Below are 24,156 nucleotides of genomic sequence, written 5' to 3' on the forward strand. Positions count from 1 at the left end.
GAAGTTGTGCCCTGTCTAATAAATGTCAGTCAAAATATGAAGGCAATATATAACATATCAAATTATTTACCATCTTAGTGAGGGGGCAGGTGAGGGAGAGAAGGAGAAAATCTGGAACTCAATTTTTTAAATGAATGTTAAAAAATTGTCTTTGTATGTATTTGGAAAAATAAAATGCTATTTAAAAAATAACTTAATGTAGGATCTTTGAGTGTCCTGTCTAAGATCACACAGGGAATACACAGCAGTCAATATTTGAACCCAGGATCTTTGGAGCAAGGATATGAGTAGAGTAGGGATTCAGCATTTATTCTCATTTAGTCCTTCCTTCAGGCATCTGGTACATAGTAAACACTTAAATGCTTGGCAGTCTTTAGGAGATAACTTAATAAATCCTTAATTATCGAGACAGCCACAGTAGACAGGGCGCAGGACCTTGGGGCAGGAAGATCTTATTTCAGATCTCACTTTAAACACTAGCTGTGTGACTCTACAGAAGTTACTTAACTTTTACTTGCTTGTTTCCTTATCTTTAAAATAGAGATAATAACAGCAACTATTTCTCAACATTTTTGTGAGGATCAAACCTTAAAACAGAAAATAAACCCTAGCCTTTATTTTTATTATGATTAATTAATCCCCTCTCCATGAAAAAATTGCACCAGGGTGTACCCTCCGAGCATACCTATGTGCTCTAGAATCAATGCTCTTTCCAGGATATTTTGCTATCTCTGATAAAAGTAGCCAGTGTAATAACCACCCAGCCAGTTATTTCCCTTTGACCAATCAACATTAAGCATTTTGTGGGTTCTAAAAGCAATCAGCAATTGCTTTAGCTAGTTAAATTAGTAGCAAAGATATTTTTATTTCTGCTTTGAAAATTATGTGGACTCCAGGCACATTTGATTTTATCACTGATTACATTTTGATTCCACTGGATTAATCAATCCAGTAGCATCCCTCATCTTTAAGTAGAAAGACTAAAAACAAGTGAAGGGGCAAAATAAATAAATTAATTAAACATATCTATCATCTCAAAGCACCCTGGTGGTACTATCATTTCAAAATATAGTCAGTCAATAAAGAAAATAAAAAAAAAAAACACAAATGTATTGGGTGTGACCGAGTGAAAAAACAAAACAAAACAAAACAAAACTCTGGATTGGTGTCAGTGGTCATGGGTTTCAATCTAGCTATGTACATACTACCAGTATGACCTTGAATGAGGTCACCATCCTGAGACCTCCATTTGCTAGAATCCCTCAAGTTCTAAATTCTTTGATCCTTAGATCAAACATCTTATTCTCAGTTATCCACATTATGGAAAAGAAGTTTGCCAAAGTCGTACCCTAAAAAGTGCTTTATCTAGGCATCTGAGTTGCAGTGAATAGAACTATGGATCTGGAGTCAGGAAGATTGCATTTGAATCCTGACTAATGACACCTATTAGAGGTGTGGCCTTTTTAAAGACAGTTAACTTATCAGAGTTTCAGCTTCCTCATCCGTAAAATGGTAAGTAAAATGACAGCATATACTCAAAGGATTGCTGTTAGGGTCAATGATATAATATAAAAAAAATATGTTTTGTAAACCTTAAAGTTCTTTTATAAATGTTAGAAATTAATGGTAATAACATTTGGTGTATATTTGTTTTCATGAATCTACTTCATGTTTATGTCTTTATGTCTTTAGGTCCTTACCAGTTTATATCTTGCCATCTTCCTCTGAATTCTTCATATTTATTGTTGTTGTTTTTTTAAAATAGAACAATGGTATTCCATCCCATTTCTGTATCGTAAGTTGTTCAGCTATCCATCAATCAATGGACATAAATTTCTAGGGTTTTCACTATTGCACAAAGTGCTGACAAATGTTTTAATATCTATTGAAAGAAAATATTATTTTTATATTTTATTAATGAGCAATTATTAAACTGGGATCCAGGCTTTTTTTATTTTAATTTCCTCATTCAGCGACCAGCCCCTGTAGGTCAGTCAGCCAGATTCTAAAGAACAAGGCCAAAAGATGAGATTGACTTAATCCTTGTGGTACATGTTCTGAGATCTTGGGGGAGGACTGCATCTCACCCAACCAGGAGACCTTTCTTCTGTTTAGAGTGTAAACAGAATCTAATCTAGATGAATTCCAGCCTCAAAGCATTGAGTTCATATCCTTGTGCCCTCCCCTCTGCCACTGGAGTTTAGGGTTGTGCACATCCTTCTTTGCTGAAGAAGACCATGCCATTAGAGAAATGATGACATGACTTGCACTTGACTTTGTTTGAGAGAGGGAGGGCTGTGCAGGTCACCAGCCTCACTTCTCCTCCTGAGCCACCTGAATCCAGTGACCAGATATTTATCAGGATGACTGGAGATGACCCAGGATGCAATGGGAGACTTGAGTTTAGGGCAACCCAGCTCATGAAGGAGAAAACCAACCAGCATAGTCTGGGTAGAATTGGATTCCTTTGTCCACATTGTTGGAGGGGGCTGAGTCTGATCAAGCCATGTTCTTGGCAGGAACATGTTGTCCACCTCCTCATTTAAATCCCCACACCCTTATTAATTTTTCACCAATCAGAGCTGATTATCATGTCAGGGGTACTCCCTTTTCCAAAAACATATGAAAGCTTCCAGTCTCTTCTCTCTTTTTTTTTGTCTTTGACTATTGAGAGACACCAATAATCATCAATTTATTGATTATAAACTAGCCTGGTTAATAAATTGATTATTGATTACACAGAAACTCTGTCTCTCAAAATTTTTATATTTTTCACCATATTATTATATATGAACATTTAATATATGTTATTGGCCAACTTGGTAGTGCAGTGGATACAGTGCCAAGCTTGGAGTCAGGAAGACTCATCTTTCTGCATTTAAATCTGACCTCAGACATTTACTAGCTGCGTGACCCTAAGCAAGTCACTTAACTCCATTTACCTCAGTTTCCCCATCTGTAAAATGAGCTGAAGAAGGAGATGGCAAACCACTCCAGTACAGTTTCTAAGAAAACCCCAAATGGGGTCATAAAGATTTGGATATGATTTATAAATGACTAAATAACAATAATAGATGTTATATATGAATATTATATATAGATACTTTACCATTAGAGGTTTTGTTCTCCAGCTCATTTTACAGATGAGAAAATTGAGGCAAACAGGATTAAGCAATTTACGCAGGGTCACACAGCTAGTAAATGTCTGAGGTCACATTTCAACTCAGATTTTCCCAACTCCAGGCCCAGCACTCTATCCAGTGCACCCCCTAGCTGTCCCTGCCATGTATATAATCATGCTGTCAATGCTGAATAATGCTTATTCCCTTCACTATTTATTCTGTCTTATATTATTGCAAAATATTTACCAGAATAGTTACACCAGATTATAGTTCCTTCAGTAGTGTGCCTTTTCTCATGCAATAACTGTTGGAGGCAGCAATACCCAGGGGACAGTGGAAATACAATATTCATAGGAGACATATGAGAGAAGTACAATGACCTCACCAGCAGATATCATACAGTAGTCATCAGTGCATTGGTGTTTTCAGAGGACATGAGCCATTCTGTCACCTCAGGAAATCCCCTTATAGATTTTCTCAACCATATCTACCTCTGTTTGCACCTTCAATAAGTGCTCTCAGTTTACATATCTTCTCTGCTTACATACCCCTTCTCATTGATGGTGTGGCAAAGTGTGAGAGAATATATCTTATACTATGCAAACAGGAGTACATTTTATTGTCACTTTACTTGCTAAGCTGTTTGATTAGATGTCCTTTGTTTTTGCTTAATGTATCCTCTGGGTGATTGTTAAAAGTAAACGCATGAGTGTGAGCTCAGGAAATATATTGAATTGATATTGACTCACATGAAGTTGGTGTTGAATGGATCTTGACTCACAGAGTGACTCAAATCTGGGACTACGTGTCAGGAAGTGACCCAAATCCTTCACTATTTGTGGGCTTAAATACTGCCCAGGTAGTTTCTCTTCCATGTTTTAAATCCTGACCTCTGGGGCTAAGCAGAACAGGCTTCATTCCTTTTTTTACATTATAGAGCTCTAAATATTTTAAGACAGCTCTCTTTTCTCCTCTTTAAGTCTTTTCTTTTCCAAGCTTGACATGATAGGTTCTTTTAACCAAACCTCATTTGTCATGGTCTCCCTTCTTCTTTCTATTCTCTTTTCCCTTCTACAGATGCATTGCAGTTTGCCAATGTCCTTCCTAAATGTGATGCCCAGATTTGATTCCCATTGAGTTTGCACTTCCTTAAATCCCCAGAGGTGGTGTAATACAATAAAGCTCTGGGCTCAGTTACAGGAAAACATAGGTTCAAATTCCAGTTCTACCATTAACTAGTTATATGAATATAGGCAAGTCCCTCAACCTCTCCCACCTTCAATTTCATCATCTGTCAGATGGGAACACTACCATCTGCAGGATCCACTCCCTACAGTTTTGAGGCCCAAATGAGAAGATGCACATATTTTGCAAACTCTAAATTCTAAAGTACCAAATAAATGTTAGTTATTAGTATCTTCTATCACATTGACTATTTTCTATTGTCCCCATACTGTGTTCACGTAGTTGATTATTTGAGCCCAAGTGAAAGATTTTATATTTTTCTTTATTATATTTAACTTCACTGAATTCTGTCCATTTTCTTGGATTGTTGGGATACTTTGAGATGTTATTAATCGGCTTCATTATCCTTCCCACTTTTTTTGCCATCTTCTTATAGCTATGCTGTCAATATTTTCATTCAGAGTGTTTGCTCCTTAAAGAGGGTTTGGTGCCTTGGGGTTTTCCCCGCAGGACACCAACACTAGGGTATGCAGATTGTGGTCCTACTTACTTACCTGGTATAAGGAGCTGAATTTAACATATGTAGTTAGCAAAAACAGTGAAAGAAGGTGGCTTATCTAATCAACCTCCTTGATGACACACACACACACACCTCTGCACTTTGGAAAAGGCCTTCCAAATTGTGGCTACATGTTGTTCCAGTGTCTCCATTTACCAAAGTTCTGCAAGTCTATTTACCAGTCTCCCTTTGTGCTTGGACACTACTGTCTCTTTCCCTAAAAGCAAGGGTAATAAAGTCTGAGGACTATCCCCTCCCCCTTATGCACATTTTTTTTAATAATGCTTGTCCCTTTGGCCAGAATTGCCAGTTATAAATCTGACTTCATAAGTCATTGATAAAATATTATGAACAGCACAGTGACAAGGACAGATCCTTGAGAACTCCACTATATCACTCTCTAAGTTGGCATTAGTCTCTTTGCTTATGGTCACTTAAAATTCATTCCACTTCACCTAACTGTCCTAGGATCTATTAATAATGATTAATTAACAATAACACTAATAATAATCATTTACATAATGCTTGAAGGCTTGTGAAATGCTTTCTATATCTTAACTTAGTTGATCTTCAAAACAACCCTATGAAACAGGTGCTGTCGTTTATCCATTTTACAGATAAGGAAACTTACATTGTCTGAGTACAGCATGAGAGCCTTTGTCAACTGTTTGTTTTAATCTAGATATTTCTATGTCTGTGGCATTCCTTAATCTACCAATCCGTCAAAAATAAAGTTGTTTTTGTCAGGTAAGTTTTCTTACTGGTACCCCATGCCTAGAATCTAGATCTCCTGATTGGTTTGATTAACTTTGTTCCAGGTGTCTCACTCTTTCTTCTCCCCATGTCTTCTACTTCATCTGCTGACCCTTTGTTTTGCCAATATCATAGCTTAGGTTCCTCACTCCTACCTTCACTGGCTTGACTCATTCCTCCCTATATTTATGATATAAATTCTCCTTCTTGTCTTAAAATTACTCATAGAACCAATAAACAATAACCATGACTCTCGCCAGTTCTGAATCTGTCCAACCTAACTCCTTTCTTGTTTTAGTCCCATTAGATTACTGTAATCTGAATCCCGACCTAATACCACTTGCCCCTTCCTTTGCATGGAATTCAAATTATTGCAGAAGAGTAGATCATCTTCTGTTATTTTTCAATGTAATAGCCCTGGGCTTAGCTGCTCTTCAGGCCTTCTTTCTGTTATAAGACACTAGGGACGGGCAAGGGGGAGGGAGAGGTAGAATTGGGGTTTAAATGTCTTGGTTGAATGGACACAGTATAAAGCTACAGCAATATCCAAGCAAGAAATTCCCTGGTGCAGGTAATCATAAAGCTGGATCCAAAAGGGTTAGATTTTATACACACACACTCATTATGGATCAGAGAGATTACACAACTTGTGCAGTCATACAGTTAGTATTTTAAGCAAGACTCAAACTTACTTTATGACTGGTGTTGTATACCTAGTTTCTTCATAATGAGTGATTATGACTGGTGTTGTATACCTAGTTTCTTCATAATGAATGATGAGTTGGATTTGATGACCTCTAAATTCCCTTCCAGCTCTAAATGTACGATTCTCTGATTGTATTCTAACTCTTCTCTTATTTTTATGGATGCAAATTAACACGATTCAAATTTGTTTTTCTTCACAGCTGAAGGTCTTTCCCTTGACTGCTTACAAAATTCGTTATTTGTTATTGAAATTCTGAAACTTACCTACTGTTTACCTTTAAGTTTTAAGCATGGAGCATTTCTCATATGATAATTTATTGATTCTAGGAATTAGTACTTTGTTATCTGTTTTCAAAAATTCTTGGAAGTTTTTATTATTTTATTTTGGTTTCAGATTCATATATTTTTTAAAACATATTCCTCTCTTCTTCTGGAAGACCTACAAAGTTTTATCTCTATTGTGTTCAGGGTCAGTTGCTATGCCTTATATGCAATTTATATATTCTTTCAAAGTTATCCTTTCTCCTCCTAATTTTTCCTTCACTTCTGTATTTTTGAGTTTCAAATTTGTTGTTTTCCTTTTCAGAGCCTCTAGTACACCGAAGAGGTTCTCTATAATGTGCTCTAAATAATCTTCTTTTTAACTTATTCTTCTTTTTGACTTTTAATTTTTGACTTTATTTTGGTTCATTCTCATTAATACAAATTAATGAAAATATTCATTATGTTATAAACTTTTGTCATCAGGTTGAGTGATTTCTTCTATATATATATTTTTTTTGCTTCTGTCATTATGATTTTAATGTTGATTTATCTGCTTTTGATATCCTAAGACACACAACCTCCTTTCCCTCTAGGTAGCATATCATTTCCTCCATACTAATGTGTTTATATGGTTAGGTGAATTTCCCTTCATTCACTCACCAGTCAAGACAGGTTGGCTTCAGGGCAACTGGATTAGCTTCTCCAAGGACTGGGGCATGAAAGTAATTCCAGGTGAGGAGCAGGCAGTTATCAAGGAAGATGGCAAGAAATATGTGGCGAACGAATTTGTTTAGTCCTTAATAATGGTTGTTAAATTGAATTGAACAGAATTGAATTGTGGTGTTACATATTGAGTAGCTTTTATTATATCATTTGGAGTATAGTGAGGTTATACATGTGATTTGTTTTGAGGGAGTAGCTCAGAATTATTGAAAGAAATGGTTTAGTCGCTATTTTTAGTTTTTACGAAAAAATTGTTTTTATTATCTAGTAAAACTACTATCTAATGTTACTAGAGCAACAGAGAACTAAAAGAGGAGGGGAAGGGGGTATTTCATTAAAAGTAATCAAAATAAATTCTGACTACAGGCACTGTCCCTTACCCATAGTCACCTCTATAAAGAAACAGTGGAAGGTTCCTTCTTGTATCTCTTCTTTTGGGTCCAGGTTGGCATTTACAATTTCTTGGCATTCAATTTTGATTATTTGTTTCTCTTTCTTTCACATTATTAAAGGCCTTGTGTATATGTTTTTCCTGTTTCTGACTTTCATTTTGCATCATTTCATGTCTTTCCATACATCTCTATATTTTCACACTTAGTTCTTACTCTTCTAAACTGTTTTGACACAAATAGAATTGTAAGGTTGAATTCGAAAGAATTCTCAATGATTTTTGGTGTTAGTAATTATTCTTTCTGTCTTCTATAAATATATCATATAAAACTATATATAATTATAAACATTCTACTGTTCTCAATTTGCCACAACTTTTTTTTTAACCATAGAAGATGGTAAAGGAACCTAAGAAGATCACTGATTCTTTTTGTTCAATTGACTAAAGTAATTTATCTTCCATGGAACCTTCCTTGATGCCTCAAGATGTAAGTGTTCTCTCCATGGTTTGTGAGCTCATTAAATCTGCCCATCAAAATGTAAGCTCTTTGAGGCTAGAAACTATTTTCGAGTTGTCTGTTAATTCCTAATGGCACACATAATGCCTTGTACAAAGAAGTGCTTAATATTTTTGTCTAATTAAATGTAATTGAATAAAAAGTTAATATGAAATTCTTATATGTAATGGAAGAACTTTCAACATTAAATTTGTATAAATCTTTCCTCTGAGAAGAAATTTTTCATAGGTTGAGAAAAATTTCCTTTTTTTAGAAAACTATAGTACAAATGAATTCTCATATCATCAGTGACAATATAAACCTTATTTATTAGAAAATTGAAAATTGTCTAATGAAGTTGACCTTCAAAACTTTGCGAAGTCTGCCCTTTTCAAGCTCTAAGTTCCTTTCTTTTGCTTCCAATATATTGTATTCCCCATATAACGAATTTAGCCTGGCTAACTTGTTTATTCTTTCTACATATAAAGCATAAATATACAAACACCCACATTACAATCACAAATAACCAGGAAATGATTTCAGAAGTCATGTTCTTGGGCCAGATCTTATAACAGAGTGCTATGTGGATATTTAGAAATGAGATATAGAATAGAGGTGGCTTGAAATTAATGGATCGTAGGTTCTCCAAATATAACAATGTGCTTGGAGAGGAGAAAAATAAAAAGAAGAAATAAATTAAAGTGCTAAATAATTCCAATGAATATTAATGAGAGATGGGCATACCAGACAGGCTTTCATGGGGAGAAAATAAATAGGATTCATGAAAAGGTAAATTTTATTAAAAAGTTATTTATAGATATGGGGAAATGAGTTATACTAGAACTAGAAAGTGTCCACATTTTAGCTAATCTTCACCTTTTTGAGAATTGAAGCTCCTTCAATATACCATCAACATGAATTTTAAAAATTCTGTGGGGGAAAGAAGAGTAACTAACCATTTTTTGTTTAGTCCATGCCAAATAATCAGTTTGTCTGCTATTTCACTGAATTTCTCTATTGTTTTGGTGATGTACACACATGTCTATATCTGGTTCCAAGTCTATTTCATGCAGCATGGAAATTGTCTTTAAAATGTCTGGTGATTCTATATTGTCTGAATCCAGCAGATTAAATCATATCACGTCATAGTTCATTTTTTGAGAATTTCAGTATGTGAAAATTGGGTAGAAAAAGATAATTAAATTAGCTTTTGACTAGTGTCTGAACTAGTGGAGGTCGAAGAAAATAAGACCCAGTATAATGTTGTTGTGGAAGAAGCAAATTGTTTATTGGACAAAGTAAGACTTCAGGCTCAGAAGAACCTACTAGGTTTTGAGAGAATGTTAGCATTCTTAAAGTAGTCACTGCAGAGGGCAAGTGTCATACGATTCAATATTCAATTTAAACGAGAAAACTCTAATGCAAGTTTCTCTGGAGCTTATTTTGAATTTTTTGGAATGAAAATTAATTGACAAAATGTCAGGTCCGAAACTTCACAATAATAGTTCATGATACTTGCTTAGGCCCTAAAATCCTTTCAATTCATCCCCTCATTATTTTTGTAACAAAAGGAGTTATTTTTGAGTGTTATTGTTTCCATGCAACCGTCTTCCACTGTTAAAGTCAGAGCAGGATCTGTCAGAGCTGTCAATATCCTTCTGTGTTAGGGATTTCATTCTTTCATTTGAACATCTAAATGTGGAGCTTTTGTATTTTGCAATTTTCATTTTTTTTCATAAGCATGAATGCAAAGGAAACTGAGCTAAGAATGGCAGCTATAAATTCTCCAAGGAAGGAAAAATATAGAAATAAACATTTTTAAAGGGCAGAGGAGTGAGGTTGGAGTATTAAAGGTTTTGCCACTTAGCAACATGTTCAGGTTTTCTTTTTTTCTGAATAGTGTGACATCACTTGTTACTGTCAATCACATTAGATTATTCTAAAACCCTAGATTGTGTCAATTTTCAAATGCAAAAGAATCAAAAAATAGTATTCCTTTTACTCCATCTTTCTTGTTTCTTAGTGTCTGTTTCCTCCAAGTGACACTAGGATGCTTGATGTAGCACCTGCTTACTGATCTAAGATGTGGAGAGTCAAAGTTATAAATCCTCTGGACCAATGATCTTCAAACATTTTGATCACATAGCCAATTAACAAAAAGTTTGGTGCATGCACATTTGAATGATGTACATTTATTTACAAATTATGTTCATATACCATTATTGGACTAACATGCTAACGGGAATTATGAAGCATCTCAAAAGTCGAGACTTGAAAAGATGAGAGAAAAGATGATATATATTTATATATTTTTAAAGAATTTTGTTTTTTTACTAATAGTACATTTAATCTCATTCAAAGGGTTTATATTTTTAGTGAGTACAATGTGACTGCTTCATTATTTTTTTTTTTAATTTTAACACTGCTATATGACATTGAAGATCTGGTTCTAAGTGGTCTTCCTGACCTGAGTTCAAATTTGCCCTTGGACACTGAACCAACTGTGTGACTCTGGGCAAATAGGTAACCTTGTTTGCCTCAGTTTTCTAATCTGTAAAATGTGCTAGAAAAGAAAATGGCAAATCATTGCAGTAATTTTGCTAAGAAAATCCCAAATGGGGTCATGGAGAGTTGGATACAACTGACCACCAAATTTGTTGAAATTTTGCTAGTGAATTTCTATCTTCTTTGATGTCAGAAGGATAGCTGGGTATGGATTTTGAGCTCAGGTCCCAGATTAAGTGGTAGGAAGAAGGGTATAGTGGCACAGCAGATGGCAAGATATCTGGATAGACCATTTCCTGGTGGCAAATGGCCTTTTCTCATTTGCTTTGAAGAAGTTCAATTGCTTAGGGCTTTGGCAGGGAGGAGAGTGGATCTTGGGAGCAGAACTATAGACCTGAGAGTTCTGTCATTGGTTATCTGAGCCCCAAACCCATTTATAATAGCAGCCAGTATTGCTCATTGCCCCTGCTGCTTGCTCCCACTTATGCTGTGGAATGATGTACCTATTCTTTTTAGTATCTCCAAAAGTTTCTCCTAGACCCTGGATGAGCCTCTCTTGTTTTCTTAAGATAAGATGGAGAAGAAAGCTCTAGCTGACAGCAAGAAATCTGTGTCCTAAGAAGTAGTGAGGACCCATGGAAGGAAACTTGCATCAGGATTCTGCCAAGGAGTGCTCCTCTTATACAACTTACAGTGTGTACGTTCCATCCTTTATCACCTGAGGATGAGACCATAATATGGTCTCATTTTAAGGAGAGTGAGAGCCAGGAACGGAATGACTGCCTGAATGCCATCTGCCTTCCTAGGGAAGTATGCCCATATCTGACAATCCAACACAGGACTTGCTAGGTCCTGGCAGTGAGCGGAAGAGCAGAAGAGCACAGTATTTGCCAGTATTGAATACCTAATACTGTTCTCCTCAGTTTGGATATTTTCTTTATGCACTCAAGTGCATTATCTTATGTACCCCCAGAGATATGCACACTCCTTCTAGACAGTCATGACAATATATATCTGTCAGAAGAGAGAACACTAAGACATGTGTAGTAAATTGTGCTGTCAGACTGTTATAGAGTACAAGGAGTACTGGATATATATATATATATATATATATATATATATATATATATATATATATATATATATATATATATATATATATATATATATATATATCATTCCATCTGATAGAATAAAAGCTTGATGGCAGGGATAGTCTCATTTTTATCTTTCAACCACTATAGCCTATCACCATGTCCCATATGTAGCATGTGCTTAATAAATCTTATTGACTGATTTAGAATCAGAAGACCCAGCTTTGTTACTTTTTTCCCTGTGTAAGTAACCTTAGCCAAGTCCTTTAGCCAATCAGGACCCTTTTTTTTCACCTATAAAATGAAGGCAATGACCTAGACAATTTCTAAGATCCAATCTCAGTCCTCTGGCTATTCTATGACAGAGGAAAAATAAAATGGCCACTATGTGATCATGCTAGCCCCCACAAAGAGCAGCTGCCCACAGAATAGCAAATATATGAAAAGACTTTTACAATTACTCATAAGCAGCTGTTCCCTGCTGAGCACTACCCAGTTCCAAAGCCCCATTGCCTTGTCAGCATTAGCACATAGGGGCTCCAAATCCCATAATATGCCTATGGCTGTGTTCCAAAACATGGCAAAAGAATCCCTTCTAGTATTCATCAGAACACAAAATGATGCTTTGCATAGACTTACATAACTTTTCCTGAGTTGTATCAGACTGAACTGGCCCTGTTTTTCGAGAGGTAAAACCATTCTGTAAGGTTTTTGTATTATTTTTTCAAATTACTTTTTCAAATAATTATCTGAACCTCAATGTTATATTCAGATAAGGGGAAAATTTGTAAAATGTGAATTATCATTTCTAGGCAAGTGATGTATCTGAAAAACTTGAAAGTGCAGACATGATATAGATACCTGGTGAAAGAAACATAGGAGAATTTTTTTTTTCCAAGAGAAAAGGCAAGGACTTGCTACTGCAGGGAGTATGTCACTACCATTAGAATTAATCCTATAATTTAAATATGTAATTCCACTGTAAACATGAAAAAGATTTCAGCTTTCTGGTAGATGAATCATTTTCACATTTTTTTAAAAAAGACCAAACAAATGCCTGTTGTCAGATAACTCAAAATTTCTTTGAACTTGAGGCAAGTAAGCCATGTAGTTCTTCATTTTTCTTTGATAATTGATTGATTAGAAAGCAAAGGAAAGATGCATGATACAAATCATTTGACATGATACAAATAATTTTATTACCAACAATGAATAGATCAAGATGTGATATAAATGGTATCATGAGGAGTATGCCCAGCTTGACCTCTAGCAAAAATCATTGACAAAGGATGAATTGTTCAAGTGGTACTTGGCAATAGAGACATTTAAAAAACAAGAAATAAGAGAGGAAGGCCTCTCATGCACTCTGTGGATCATTTATGGACTGTTACTGAAAAGATACGAATGACAATAGATGAAAAGTATGAGTTGTTTATAATGTGCACCAGTGAATAAATTTACTACAGCCAGTAAACCATGGATTTAAAAAGTACCATGGTAAATGTAGCTTTTATCTTCTCTCTTCCCTTAAACAGCTAATTTTCATTGGGACAATCTAACTAGTCATCAGGTCTTATTAAATGAATGAACGAGTGAATAAATAAAATGCATTTGTTTACTGTGTGCCTAGAATTGTGTTAACCACTGTGGACACAAAATCAAAGAGGGAGAATGTCCCTGACCTCATGGATCTTAGAATCTATGAGAAACCCACATGCACACACACACAAATGTAGAAAAATGATGGTCAAGGCATCATATTTTTGTCTGGGAGGTCCCAAGATAAATAGATCTATTACACAGGTCATTTGATTAACATGATTTTTCCAGGAAAAGTAGGGATGACTTGGTTATTTTCCAAAGAGCTAGAGATGGAAAGCAGAAGTGAGGTGAAGAGGGTGAAATAAGGTGAAAGGTCGTCAGATGGCAGCAGCATAGCATGAAGATGGCTAGAAAGCACTGGGTGCCTATTCCTCATTAGTGTGAACCATAATCAGAAGCAGAGTTGTCAAACAGACATCCTACAACAATCCCAAGTGAAGCAGAACCAGCTTAAAATGCACTTGGGAAATACTTAACAAGATAAATAAAAACACAATAAAACATGGGTAATATTACATTTTAAAGCTAATTTAGCAGGTAGACTTCCGGGATTGTTATGTATGGTTTAATGGCCCCCATTTTTATTTGAATTTGATACCACTACTCTAGAGGATATTGAAAATCTTGGCATGTATTTTCACATCATCTGCATTTTTATTCCAGTGTTCCTGAAACCAAATTGCCAAAGTTGAATTTGATGATAGCATTTACTCCAGAACTTGACATTTGGATATTTGATTGAGTAATTTCGTTCTGGACTTGTAATGAATTCTTCAGAAAAGGGGAGTACTGCATTATGTTGATAGAACTCTAATTTTGCAAATATATTATTCTGCATTATATTGAATGACCACAGGAATTTTTTTAAACCTTCATTTTTTCACAAATACATTACTTACAAACTGACCTGCCTCATTTGTCTACCCCATTCTTCAAGGTCCAACGCAAATGCTGCTTCCTTTACGAGGTCATTCCTGATGTCCCCAGACAGGGCTGATCAAAGCATTACTTTGTGCTCCTTATTCATTTGTCATATTCTATTTCCTATTTTCATTGTATGAATGCTCTATCTTTCTTACTCAGTTGAAGTTCCTTGAAGACAGGGGTTTTCTTTTATTCATCTCTATACCCCTTTTGTCATTTCTACCCTTCCTTGAAGTCCCAGCCCAAGTACTATCCTGTCTTTAAAGTCTACTCTGATGACCCCAATTCTAAGTATTGTTTCCCATTAAATAATCCTACAGCTCTTTGTTTGAAACTCTGTGTTACTCTTAATTTATGCTATAACTTGACAGTATTTTTTTCTTACAAGAACATGTATAACAATGCCTTACACACCACTATTACTTAATACTTTCCTGTGGAATTAATTTGGGGCTTGCTAATATTTGTTGGATGAATTATTTTTAAGAATGTTCATGTGAAACGATGTAGGACCACTCAGTCCCTCCTAAAATGTACTACAAGTGTTCCCTTACACCACTAGTACTGATTTAGGTGAAGACTAAACTGAAGTTATTCAGGTTTTATTGATACAAAAAATCTAGTTTGAATTAATTCAGAGGGGTGTGTGTGTGTGTGTGTGTGTGTGTGTGTGTGTGTTTAATGGTAATTCAGTTGAGCAAACATTTTCTTTTTTTGTCTATTTAACCAAAAAAAAGTTCTAGTAGGAATTAATTTTTCAATTTTCAGCAACTTGTTTTATCATTTAGACACAGCTTTCAAGCAGAGTGTGCCATATGACTCATTGGCTAATTGAAATGTATTATAAATATGGCAAAATATTTAAAGCAATCCTGTAACAAATGACTAACTTTATTTGTATTAGAAATATAGAATAGTATAATAGAGAGTAAGGAAAACCTAGTTCTGCCTCAATACATGCTGAGCATATGACATTGCACATGTCAATTCACTTTTCAGGGCCCCACACAACTCTTTAAACTATATAAATTGCAAATTAGTCCTCAGTCTTCACTAGTATGAGCTTCCTGACTGGGGGTTTCTTATACAGAGGGAATGAGAAATTCTGACTAAAAATTGAAGCAAACAAACAAACAAAATATTTCCATATTGGCCTGGGGCCAACTCCAGTTGTGCTGACCTATATCTTGCCACTGGACCCAGATGGCTCTGAAGGAGAAAGTTAGGTGGTTGGTGACCTTGCACAGCCCTCTTTCATTTAAATTCCATTTACTTGAAAATCGTGGCATCATCTTCCTGATGTCATGGTCCTTTTCAAGAATGAAGGACAAGGGGCTGCTAGGTGGCATGGTGGATAGTAAAGTCAGGAGTTCAAATTTGGCCTCAGACACTTGACACTTACTAACTGTGTGACCTTGGACAAGTTACTTAACTCCAATTTCCTTGTCCCTCCCCCCAAAAAATGAAGGACAAACAACAGGAACCATATTAGCTATATTGCAAAAGAAAACACAGACAAAAATTAAAAACTAAGAAAAAAATTTTTTAAAAAGTGTTTATATATGTATATGTACATATACACATATATACACAAAATACGTGCATACATATATATGTATGTATGTCTTGATTAGAATAGCTAAATTTTTCATAATTGATCATTGTTATAATACTGTTGTTGCTATGTATAATGTTCTCCTGGTTCTGCTCACTTCACCTTGTATCAGTTCATATATGTCTTCCCAAGTTTTTCTGAAACCATACTGCTCATCATTTCTTATATTACAATAGTATTTCATCATAATCGTATGCCAAAACTTGTTCAGCCATTCCCAAATTGATGGGCATGCCCTCAATTTCCAATTCTCTGCCACCACAAAAAAATTGGTGTTATACATTTTTTTTTTTGTATAGATAAGTCCTTTTCTTTCTTCTCTGAGCTCTTTAGGATTCAGACTTAGTAGAGGTATTGCTAGGTCAAAGAGTATGCACAATTTTACAGCTCCTTGGGTGTAGTTCCGACTTGTTTTCCAGAATGGTTGGATTAGTTCACAGCTATACCTTTAATGAATATATCAGTGTTTCCGTTTTTCCATTTCATTTGTCATTTTCCTTTTAAGTCATGTTAGTGAATATGATAGATATGGGGTGTTGTCTGAGACTTGTTTTAATTTGCATTATCTAATCAATAGTGATTTAGAGCATTTTTATGTGATTATTTATGTGTCATTTATCTCTTTGATTTCCTTCTTCTGAAAACTGCCATTCTATATCCATTGGGCATTTATCAGATGGCGAATGGTTTGTATTTTTTTTTTTAAATTAGCTCAGTTCTCTACATATTTGAAAAATGAACTTTTATCACAGAAACTTGCTATACTTTTTCCCATTTTCCTGTTTTCCTTCTAATTTTTGCTGCATTACTTTTGTTTGTGCAAAACCTTTTTAATTTCATGTAATCAAAATTATCTATTTTACTTCTCTGTTTCATTTATTTTTAATTTATGGAACAAAACAAGCTTCTCCATAGTAAAGTATAATAAAAAAGATGATTGCACATGAAACTACAAATCTACTGTGCACAACTTAGTATTCCTTTCAAATATACAACAAAATTACCATGTAACTTATTATTTTACATATACATCTATTTATCGGTTCTCTCTCTGTATGCAGATACCATATTTCTTCATATATCTTTTAAAGTCAATTTGGGTGTTTATAATAGTCAAAATGACATTCATTCAAAGTTGTTCATAAAACGCTATTGCTGTTACTATATACAATGTCGTCTTGGTTCTCTCTTTTCACTCTTCATTATTTCATGTAAGTTTTTCTAAAATCATTGAGTTTATCATTTCTCATAACACAGAAGTATTCCATCACAATCATATACCACCACTTGTTCAGGCATTCCCCTTTGATAGGCATCCCTGCAATTTCTGGTCCTTTGCTACCTCAAAGAGAGCTGCTATAAGCATGTTAGAACATATAAAGTCTTTGCCCTTTCCCCAGTCATCTTTGGAAATAGGCCAACTAGTGGCATTGCTAGGTCACAGGTAGTTTGATAACTCTTTGGACTTAATTCCAGACTCCTCTCCAAAATGGTTGGATCAGTTCACAATTCTACCATCTTCTCTAATATTTGTCACTTTTTCCTTCTATCATATTAATCAATCTGGTAGATGCAAAAATAATATCTCAAGGTTGTTTTAATTTGCATTTCTCTAATCAATAATAATTTAGAGCATTTTTTATATGACTATTAATTGTTTTGATTTCTTCATTGGAAAACTGCTTGTTCATATTCTTTGATCATTCAATGACTCATGTTTGTTTTCTTGAAATCCTTGACCTTTTGTTCTGCCAGGTGAATTTTGTGAACATTTTTTCTCTATAAAATAATTTGGTAGTCTGATTGGTATGATACTCAATGAACTTATATAGAATTCTCTCATGAGGAATTACTATTTCTCCATTTTCTGGATGTCTTTACTTATGTGAAAAATATTTTGAAATTATGTTCATATAGCCCGTGGGTTTGTCATTGCAGAAAGACACCCAAGTATTTTATACTCTTATTACTCTTTCTATGATTTATTCTTTGATTCACTCATTCTTTAGGATTAGATTATTTAGTTTCCAATATTTTGATCTGTTTCCATGGTCCTTTATTAAATATAACTTTATTACATTAGAATTTGAAAAGGTCATATTTAATATTTCTACTTTCTTGCATTTGGTTGTGATATTTTTATGCCCTAATGGTCAGTTTTTTTGAAGATGTCACATAGAGCTGAATAAAGGTATACTGCTTTCTCTTCCCATTCAGTTATCTGCAGTGATCTTTCATGTCTAACTTTTCCTTGACTTCTTTCTTATTTATTTTATGGGTAAATTTATCTGGCTTTGAGAGAGGAAAGTTGAAGTCATCCACTATAGAATATTTCTCCTATTTCCTCCTATAACTCATTTAACTTTCCATTTAAGAATGTGACTGCTATGCCATTTTTGTGCATATATATTTTGTATTGATATTACTTCATCGTCTATGGTTCCTTTCAGCAAGATGTTGTTTCCCCGCTTATCCCTTTTAATTAGGTCTATTTTTTGCTTTTGCTTTGTCTGAGATCATGATTGCTACTCCTGCCTTTTTTATTTCAGCTGAAGCATAATAAATTCTGCTACAATTCTTTATTTTAACTCTGTGTCTCTCTGTTTCAAGGATGTTTCTTATAAGCAATGTATTGTTGGATTCTGGTTTCTTAATCCATTCTGCTATCTGCTTCTGTTTTGGGGGTAAGTTTATTTCATTCACATTCACAGTAATGATTATTAGCTGTGAATCTTCCTCCTTCCCATTTTTTTATTATTTATCCTTCTCTCTTTTTATTCTGTCCTGTATAAGTTTATTTTGCTTTTGACCCCTGCCTTTCTTTTTCTGCCATCATCTCATGTCACTAAGACGTAGGTCCACCAGTGGTTTTTCACCTATTTGGGCTCCAGGTTAGCATTCCACCTTCCCCCTACTCTATGTCACAGATCTTTCCTTCCAGTTTCCTGAGTGGTTTTGAGCTGGAAAAATGTTTCAACTTGACATTCTCATACCAACAGTGGTATCTCATTCAATATTTTATTGGCCCCACCATTCCAAAAAATCTATTAAAGGAATTGTTTTTAACATGGTTGGGAAGGGAATGTTGAGAGAGCTCAGTGGAGTTCTTCCTCTACTCTGCTGCTTTGGTTCAATCCCCAGATATTGTGTTGTTCACATTCTGTGTAGAAAATATTATTGTCTCTTGGGAGGTGTACTTTGTTTCAGGTGTACTTTCTGCCCCTATACTCTAGGTTTAAATATTTTAAGAAAGGAAGGGAGGAAGGGAGGAAGGAAGGAAAAAAGGAAGAAAGAAAAAAAGGAAGAAAGAAATGAGAGAATAAGAAGAGGACAGGTCTTAATCTTTTACAATTAGGTGCAACAGAGGAACACAATTTAATCATAGCTTTGAAACAGATGTGAGGATTTCAATTGTACTTTTGCCTAGGCTGAACAAGCAAAGGGGGAAAAAATCTGATTATAGAGGTAAGGAACTGGGCTGCAACAATGATGTGGAGCAGATAAATAGGCATCTTAAAGAAATAAGAAACCAACTAACATTTTATTAATTCACAAACAGAAAATAAAAATTAATTGATTGGGTAAATTAAGTGAATCATAAAGGAGAGGAAAATTTCTTTTGGAATGGTGGTGATAGAAGGAGAACCTAGAAGTGGCAATAGGAAATAATTGAATATTTGAACTCCCTTCCTTCTTTGCAATATTTAAGAGGAATGAGTAAACATTTGCTCAGTGCTAAAAAGGAAGGACAATATGATTGTGTCATCAGCAGGAAGCCAGGTCTTAGTGGGAGTCAAAAGATGGAAGGAGTGGGAAAAGATTTATGACCGAAGTGAGTTTGATGCCTACATTTCAGGCATTTCAGAGAGGATAGTAGGTGTGGATAAACAGATTTAGAATGGGGCATTAGGTGCTGTAGCTGGTGAGGTGTTGGACTATGGGGGAGAAGGAAGGAGATTGAATGATGACTTTAAGGGGTCAGAATTATTGGGATGGGGAGAGTATAACCAAGGGAATTCTGTCAATCATTGAGGAATAAATTTAATTAGATTTTAATTGTCCACAGGAATTTGGCCTCAAGGTTGGAGGCATCTCAGTCCCTTAGTTCAAGCAAGGAATTGGAACTGAAGGAATAGTTTTACTCTTCTTCCCCTAAGGCAGGAAACCAAGCTAGAAATCTGATGGAATGGTTCTCTAGAAGGGAAGCATCTATTGGTTAATGAAATGGTGTTTCTCCTCTTCCAGCAGGGATGGGAAACCTGGCTTGATGGAGCATAGGCTAGTCTCAAAAAAAAAAACGAAAAAGGTAACAAACCCTGGGAGGGAGATGCTATTATTAATCTCAATTTACAGATGAGGAAACTGAGATTAAAATATTTGTCCAGAGACACACAGTTAACACCCATCTGAGACTGGATTTGTACTCAACTTTTCTTGACTTCAGGCTCACTCAAATCAAAGTCAACTGCAAGTCACACCATCATCTTGATGTCATGGTCCTCTCTGAGAACGAAGGACAAGCACAATCTTTGAGTGGAGTAGCAGCTGCTCCTCCTCTCCTTTTCCCTGCTCTCCCCTCCCCTCCCCTCCCCTCCTCTGGTGTTCTACCTAGCAGAAGGTACATGCCATGACCAAAAACTGCCTTTTTTTCCTTTGGGTTTACAAGCTACATTTCTTGCTCAAAGATTAAGCCTTAAATACAATTCACTGTGGAGCTCATAGACTGGACAAGTCCCCACCCACCTAGCAGAGAGTGAATGTAATTGCTAAATAGTAATTGTTTCTCTTTTACCCAGGAACCCTGATAGTCTTCCCCTCTCTGTCTGATTTTTTTTTTTTTATTAAAACGGCTATCCCTTGAATAACTTTAAAAAGTCTATTCATTGAATGGGTGTGTTTCACTCAAAATGAGAATGTGATAAAATCTTAGCCTGAAAAGGCCAGCGTCTCACGTTGCATCCTGGGTCATCTCCACTCTTCCCGATGAATATCAGGCCACTGGAGCCAGGAGATGACTCAAGAGAAGAAAGTGAGGTTGGTGACCTCATCCAGCCCTCTCTCATTCAAAGCAAAGTCAACTGCAAGTCGTGTCATTGTCTTGATATCATGCTCCTCTCCAAGAACAAACACAACAACCACCTTTAACCCAAAGTCAGGAAGGAGTTAGGGAACTTGTTGCAAGCACCCTAGCGTATCAAAGCAAAATCAACTAATTTTTTTATTTCTTTAATATGAGGGAGAGGGAACGAAGGCCCTGTCAGTGGAAGGTAGACTAGGCTCTATCAGATCCTACAATACTGGAAAAGCTTTGACAGTAATGGACTGTTTTCCATTGTACAAGTTTTAGTCTAGAAAAATTCAGTCTCCTAACCATTAAATTGACAATGGAGATAAGTTTTAAGCTAGAGTAACTCATGAAGACACTTTATTAAATTCAAGACAACTGTATTCTAAGTCAGGAGTAGCAGTAACCATATAAATGAAGTAATGTATCCTTGAAGAGGTGAGGTATAAGGTCAATAACAATTCTAATAATCTAATCATTTTGAACATCTGAACTTCAATTCAACGAAGGCAGAAATAAATTCTTAATGTTATATTAGAGTATTTGACATTGGAGAGAATTTGAAAAGTTCCCAATATGAAATAGCAGTGTTTCTGATATCCTTTATTAGTTATATGACTTCACAGATAATATTAACTGTAATGGTGATTTTTAAACATTTTGGTTTTATATTTCATATTTCTCTTTACTTTAGTTTGCTCTTTTTCACCACTACCAATTTAATGCAGTTTGTGTTATAATAAAACTTCAAATAAGTATAAATGTCTTTTTAAAGGGTGTACATCTCTCTAAATCCATATGATGAGGTATAATAAAAAGAGCTGGTAGAATTTTCTGCTGCTAAGATACTTGTAACTTTAGGAAGGTCATTTTTTTGCCTTGAAAATGTTGACACTGAATTTCAAAGTCTTTTTGGGTCTAGAAGTATATTCTGTACGTGGAAGAACTCTCCTTTTCCAATATTTGAAGTATTTTAACAAATTTTTATACAGTATCCCCAACAGAACCCTCTGGTGTGTCTAGTAGCTATTTCCCATTTGAAAATATCACTGATGTTTGCTTAGTTTGTTTAGCACAACAACAAAATTATAGGTCAGATAGCTGTTTGCCTTCTTTCTCAGAGACGCTACCCTTTACTGGTAGCTTACAAATCAACATCTATTTTATTTAGTCTTTTGAAAAGAGTGATTGCGGTACAGGTGTACTGGAAAATGTTTAACAACTGGCAGTGTGTGTGTGTGTCTAGTTTTCATTCCTATTCAGGAAATGTCTTGGGGGTGAAGGGAAGGGAATAAGCATGTATTTTAAGCCCGTCACTATGCAAAGCACTTTGCAAATATTCTCTCACTTGATCTTTACAACCACGTTGAGAGGTAGATACTATTATTCTCCCTATTTTATAGAGGAGGAAACTCAGGTAGACAGAGATTAAGTGATTTACCCTGAGTTACTCAGCAAGACGAGTCTGATGTCAAATTTGAACTCAGCTATTCCTGACTCCAGGTCCAGCACTCAGCCCTGCCTACTACTCCAACAGCTGCCACTTACCAGTACTCTGCGGACTTCTTACAATCATAGAGAATTGCCTACATTACTGAAAGGATACATTATTTTCCCAAGTCACACAAAGTGATGATCATAATGTGAGTTCTGCTGCTTTTTAATATTTACTTTTGTTTAATATGATTTGTAGTCATTGTACATATTCCTCCTCAGGAGAATCTGTTTACTTCACTCTTAATCAGTTTAAAGTTTTTTGTGTTTCTCTATGTAAGGGGTGTGTGGGTATGTACATATATGTATATTTTGCCCTTGTAGATTATATACATTCACACGGGTCTGTCTAGATGCTAACAGCTATCTCTAGAGTGTCCTCTGCCCAACTTTTTCCAAGGAGAAATCCAGAAGGGGAGCAAAAGATTGGTGCCATGATCTGGAGGTATTGTGCTGGAATTATATCTCTCTGCTTCCCTAAATATTGTTACTCTAAGAGAAATATGTTTTAAGTTCAAGCTGAACCTCTGATCAACGTCGCTTACTAGGAAAGTATTGCTCTAAGCTATATATCCAAGATTTGACTACTTCCCACAAAATGCTGGTGAAACAAAGACTACATGAAGCGAATAGTAAATGAAACCAATTTTTCCAGGCTAGGAGTAAACAGAAATCAGTAAAGCTATATAGACGAGCAATATAGATATATCAAACAATGCACAGAGTAAATGAGTACTCTGAGTGAGATATCTCAGATAATCCCATAAAATCCCAGATCTCATCCAAAGGGAAATTTCCCAAAGTATGGGATAGTAAACTGAGGAAAAGGACATGACTGAGGTGCCTGCTTCTCTACATGCCAGCCTCTTCCCAGAGTGTTCCTCTCCTCTGGGGATCTCTCACTGAAGAGAATGTAGAAATATGTCTTCTTTCTTGAAACTCGAAGTCAAAGACCAAGAATCTCTTCTTTTCCCAAATTTTGCCAACTCTGCCCCTCAAGCGGGCAATAAGCCCCATGACATACACGGGAGTGGGGGGTTGGGAGAGCTGCTATCACAGGTTCTTAGATCTGCATTTATAAAAGGAAAGGCAACTTTTGAGGGGTCAGCAATCACTTTAAGTACATTCAACATACAGGAACCAACAGACAGGCTTCCAATTGTCTGACCATTACATACATACATACATAGTTACCAAAGAGTGCAGCACCAACATCTGGATTTTAAAAACCAGAAAACTGCTTAGTGGTTTCCCAGAATCTCATCTGACGCACAAACCTCTTCCAAAACTAAGCCCCAAAGCAAAATCTCCCCGAAGAGTATATATACTCTTTTCAGAGCCAGAGGGAAAGACACCTTGTGACCTGGTGCCTCATTAGCAATCAGCAAAAGGTGTGGGCCTTGATAGGAAACAAGCCTCTCCTAATCAAGACTCCCTCAATAGCCTTACCTGAGGTCTATCAATGGACAGGGATGATTTTTAACTCTCACACTCAGTGACAAGATTGTTCTTAGGCAAATGCTGTTTGAACCTTGGTTATACATAAATTCCTGTTATTGGTCATTTCTTGTGGCTTAATAGTGTTTCCTTACAAAGATAGTGCGTTTTAGAAATTGATTTAGGCTGAAAGTTAGTACAGAAGCATAAAATCATAGCACT

General features: G+C 35.6%; 1 long non-coding RNA gene across 1 annotated transcript; it reads right to left on the reverse strand.

Moving 5' to 3' along the window:
• Nucleotides 1-23,129: 23,129 nt before the first annotated feature.
• LOC140523798 (uncharacterized) lies at nucleotides 23,130-23,831 on the reverse strand. Its single transcript, XR_011973477.1, has 2 exons — nucleotides 23,692-23,831; nucleotides 23,130-23,566 (listed from the first exon to the last, which is right to left on the reverse strand). It is a non-coding gene; the product is annotated as an uncharacterized lncRNA (long non-coding RNA).
• Nucleotides 23,832-24,156: the final 325 nt, after the last annotated feature.

The sequence above is a fragment of the Notamacropus eugenii genome, chromosome 2 (assembly GCF_028372415.1).
Source record: "Notamacropus eugenii isolate mMacEug1 chromosome 2, mMacEug1.pri_v2, whole genome shotgun sequence".
Lineage (NCBI taxonomy): Eukaryota > Metazoa > Chordata > Mammalia > Diprotodontia > Macropodidae > Notamacropus > Notamacropus eugenii.